Below are 5,148 nucleotides of genomic sequence, written 5' to 3'. Positions count from 1 at the left end.
GGCTGGTGTGGGTTCAGGTTCTACTGAGGAATAGACCTGCTGTGGCATCAGGATCTTGCACCCTTTGGTGCTCTCAGCAGGGAGGAGGATTGTGAACTCTTGTACTCACCAGACCTCTGACCAAGAGTTCTGGTAGCTTCCCTGCTTTGGCAGGGCACTAAAGCTAGAACTTTTATATTCTAGTTGATCTTTTAAACCAAGTCTATTTTTTATGCCCCAGGGCTAATAAATCTGCTCCTGGTCCTCCCCAACACTCCACTGCAGTTCTAAGCATTGTGGGTGAAGGCTTTCATTTCCCATATGTCTAATAATTCCACTACTAGTTATTACCCAAATAAATGAAAACACTAATTAGAAAATATGCTAATTACACTAATGCTAATTATGCAAATAAAATTAATTAGAATATATGCACCCCTATGTTAACTGCAGCATTATTTACAATAGCCAAGATATGGAAGTACCCCAAGTGTCCATCTGTACAAGAATGGATGAAGAAGAGGGGCACCTGGGTGGCTCAGGGGGTTAAGCCACTGCCTTTGGCTCGGGTCATGATCTCAGGGTCCTGGGATCGAGTCCCACATCGTGCTCTCTGCTCAGTGGGGAGCCTGCTTCCCTCTCTCTCTCTCTCTCTCTCTGCCTGCCTCTCTACCTACCTGTGATCTCTCTCTGTCAAATAAGTAAATAAAATCTTTAAAAAAAAAAAAGAATGGATGAAGAAGGTGTTGTACATACATACAATGGAGTATTACTATTACTCCTCCATAAGAAAAGATGAGATCTTGCCACTTGTGACAACAAGGATGGGCCTATAGGGTATTATGTTAAGTGAAATAAGTTGGAGAAAGACAAATACCATATGATTTCACTTACATGTGGAATCTAAAGAACAAAACAAATCATCAACAAACAAAAGCTGAATGAATCAGACATATAAATACAAAGAACAATTGATGCTTGCCAGAGGAAAGAGGCTTTGGGGGATGGGCAAATGGTTGAAGGGGAGTGGGAGATACAGGCTTCCAGTAACGGAATGAATAAGTCATGAGAATAAAAGGTACAGTATGGAGAATGTAGGCAATGGTATTGTAATAGCATGACATGGTGCTGGATGGGAGCTACACTTGTGAGCATGGCATAACATATAGTGGTTGAATCGCTAATGTTGTACACCTAAAACTAATGTGACAATGAATATCAACTATGCTTAAATGAAATAAAGCAAAAAAAGAAAAAAATTTCAAATAACAATTAAGAAATGGTTCCAGAAGAGAAACCACCATTTTCACAGACTTTAGGGCCAGATATTTGTGTGATACCACTCTATCCCCACTAATACCAGCATGACCCTCTCAGGACATCGAAGCACAGTTTTTCAAGTCTTCAGAAGTTAAGTACTTCTAATTTTATAAAGATAGGAAAAGAACACATGGATAAAAATTCCTTTGGGTACCTTTATAATAAAATTGAGCTCAACTGAACGTCAAATAAAATACAGAGTTATTAGCACATTGAGGTAGTTTACATTTAATGTGGTAAAACATTATCTTACATTGCTTGCTATCTTGCTTACATTTTCAGTGGGTATTTGAAATCACTGGAAATAGATGAATAATCATTATTTACTAAAGAATTTTGTAAATTGAATCAGGAAATCTGTAGTCCCATTTTGGCTGTTAATGATGTCCTAAATAGACTTTATTTCATGTATTGTTTTCCATCTAATGAGACATTCCTAATAGAAAAGAATTAAGATGGTTTGATATGACCCACTTGATAGTGTAATTTCCAAAAATTAATTTGTCCAAAAGTGGGAAATTCAGATACCAAGTGAAAGAATATAGAAGAAAACCAACCACGTCGCATGAAATGTTCTAGAATTCTTTTGTAAAGAATATTACAATGGATAATTGGTATATTTCAAGTATATTTGCTGCTGGACTCAAACAATTAGTTTATTCATTAACTAGTCTTTGTTGAGTAATTAGTACAAACCAGACCATAATTTAGTTATTAGGGATACCATTGTTAGTAAAGTAGACAAAGCCACTCTTTTTGTGCAGTGTATATTCTAGGTAGATAGGTAAATGAATAAACAAGCTAACAAATAAATAGAAAGAGTTGAGGAGTGATCAGGACTATAAAGACTAAAGCAAGCTGGGAACAGTGTCCATGGGGGGTGGAGTGACTATGATATGTTAACATTTAAGCAAAGACCTAAGGGAAGTGAGAAATCTTTCTGAGCATTGGCAATAGCAAATACAAAGACCCTGAGGCAGGAGGGAGGCTGGATTGTCCAGGAACAGCAGGGAACTCAGTTTGAGCAAAGAGGAGGGATGAGTAGGAGAATGGCAGGACATAATGTAGCTCATCTGAAACTAACGTGTCCCTGCATGGGGAGCACTAGCCTTCTTATAGCATTTCCAGAAAGAAAAATAGATAATATGATCATTACTTAGGGCATTTATCTTACACATTTGAAGAGTTGGTAGTCTTTATGCTTTATTATCAATTGATCCCCCTTTCTTTTCACTTTAAAAAGTTATCATGTGATCATACTTTTTGTACAAATGACTTACTGAAGTCAAAGATATTAACTCCTTTAAGATATTATGTATCTCTGAGGAAATATGCCAAGAGAAAGCATATGTCTTTATTTAAAAGTTTTTCTTTTTCTTTCCATTCGTGTTTTTCTTCATTTTGTATACTTAGGATTTTTTTTTAATTAGAGAAATAAAAAATATATACACAATGGGTAAATTTTTGAACACAACACTGGAAATAATGATGTACTGTAAGTTGGCTAATTGAATTTAAATTTAAAAATGTTAGACATTAATTTATATTCTGATCCAAATTAATTTAACTTTTTAAATTAAAAACTAGTGATACCACTGCTACTTCCTTTAACAAATTTCCCAATCTTGTCTGTATGTGCACACATGGGATCTTTGCATACACTTGTCTTCATGGGTTTGAGCTCTGTTTTCCATATATACTTCCATTAAATATGGTGCAGAAAATGTGAACATATGAATAAGTCACATAAAATTAATGAGGTTCATCATAAACATCATCATTAAATATTTAAGGCCCTCATGGTTATTCTCATCCAGATATTACTCAACTGGACACCCTATCTTCTTTTTCAATGACAGAATTTTGAAGAGGAAAGTTATGTTAGTAATACAAATGCTGTGTGGGCTATAAACTGTGAGTTAGCGCATGAAGAAGATCTGACAAGAATGAAACTGGGTCACTGTGGATCCTACAACCCTAAAAGATTAAGCTTAGAGATGATTTTGTCTTCTCAACAACCTTCTTGAAAACATTCTTGACTTCTTTGTCTTAGGCTATACACCACAGGATTTAACATGGGGATGACCATAGTATAGAAAACAGATGTGATTTTGTTTGTTTCCATGGAGTACATGAACATGACTGTCCTATAGAAGATGGACACTGCAGTAAGATGAGAGGCACAAGTGGATATATATAGCCTTCAGGTATTCCTCCACTAAAGGCATCTTCAGGATGGTGATAAAAATAACAGGTAGGGGCGCCTGGGTGGCTTGGTGGGTTAAAGCCTCTGCCTTCAGCTCAGGTCATGATCTCAGGGTCCTAGAGTCAAGGCCTGCATCGGGCTCTCTGCTCTGCTTCCCTCCTCTCTCTCTCTCTTCCTGCCTTTCTGCCTACTTGTGATCTCTGTCTGTCAAATAAATAAATAAAGACTTTTTAAAGAAAATGAACAGGTAGGATATCAAGATAACCAGAAGAGCAAAAAAGATGTGGAAGATTGTCACAAAGATAAGAATCAACTCACTGACATGTCTGTCAAACAAGAGAGAGCCATGAGTACAGGAATAGCACCAAAAAAGTGATGGATAGGATGGGTACTTAGAGTAGGAAAATGGAATGTGTTTCCTACATCAAAAGAAGCAATCAGAAAACCATAGACATAGCAGCCAATGGCCAAACACATACACCTGTTGTCATGGTGGTTTTTTAATGCTGTGTAGCAGTCTTAAGCCATTGAGGCTAAAATGTAATTTTCCCCATGGGAAAGACTACAACAAGGAACATCTGGACAGCAAATGCAAGGTAGGAGATGACCTTGTCTTCCATAAGGAGCCCAGCCATGACCTTGGAAGTGACTGTTGAATAACAAAAATCCACCAGAGATAGGTTACTGAGGGAAATGTATATGGGAGTGTGGAGATGAGATTTTAGCAAGATCAATATGATCATCTCCAGTTCCCAACCAGAGTGACAAAGTAAATGAGGGTGAACATTATAAAGAGAGAACTCAATTCTGGGGCAGTGGTTAATCCCACAGGATGAAATCAGTCACCTCAGTATTGTTCTTCATGGATGTGAATTTGAGAATCATGAGATGTTCTGTGGCAACAAGAAGTAGGAGAACAGAATGATCAATAAAGAAAAGTTGCATGAGCATTTCTTTATTATTGCTGTAATTTATTTTTGAATATTCTCCATTTTAAGCATGGGAATGACAATGCAATTTAGCGATAACTTATCCAAACAAGAATAGACTTTTGGTTCATCACCAATCATCTTCCTAGCTTCTTATTTTTGTATATGAGTAAATTGAGTCACAGCAAATGACAATGAGCTGTCCAAGCTCACATGCCTGGAATGGACGGAACTCCTAAATCAGATGTTTTGAGTCCTCTAATTATATTCACTTCAGTATGCTCATGTGTGTTTATTTATTCAGTCCTTTTATTATCCCCATTTGATTGATTAGTTATGCCCATATATATAATAAGAAACTTAGCAACAAAGAGATTGAATATTCAAGTTTACATAGTTATGGACAGAGCCATGCCTTAGGTACATTCAGAATGGTTCCCAAACTTAATGGCATCAGTGAATTTTAATTGATTTCAATCTGATTCAATTTACACTTAATCATGGTATGCATTCTACCAAGCCTAATGTTTGATGTCCCACAATAAAGCAATCCACAAATATATGCGTATATGCACAGTGAGATACATGCAACGTTAGAGACAAATATAGTCAACAAAAGCTAAATATTGGGCTCTGGGCTGATGTGCCTGTGTATTCACACAGAAGAACTCCCATTTACCACCTGGGAGACATTGGTCCTAAACTAAGTTTCCT

At 36.8% G+C, this 5,148-nt stretch overlaps 1 pseudogene; it reads right to left on the bottom strand.

The window, feature by feature from the left end:
- Positions 1 to 3,276: 3,276 nt before the first annotated feature.
- On the bottom strand, positions 3,277 to 4,369 carry LOC122914500 (annotated as a pseudogene).
- Between the last annotated feature and the right edge of the window lie 779 nt (positions 4,370 to 5,148).

This window comes from Neovison vison, chromosome 7 (genome assembly GCF_020171115.1).
Source record: "Neovison vison isolate M4711 chromosome 7, ASM_NN_V1, whole genome shotgun sequence".
Taxonomy (NCBI): Eukaryota; Metazoa; Chordata; class Mammalia; order Carnivora; family Mustelidae; genus Neogale; species Neogale vison.
This window is presented reverse-complemented; position numbering and strand designations above follow the sequence as displayed.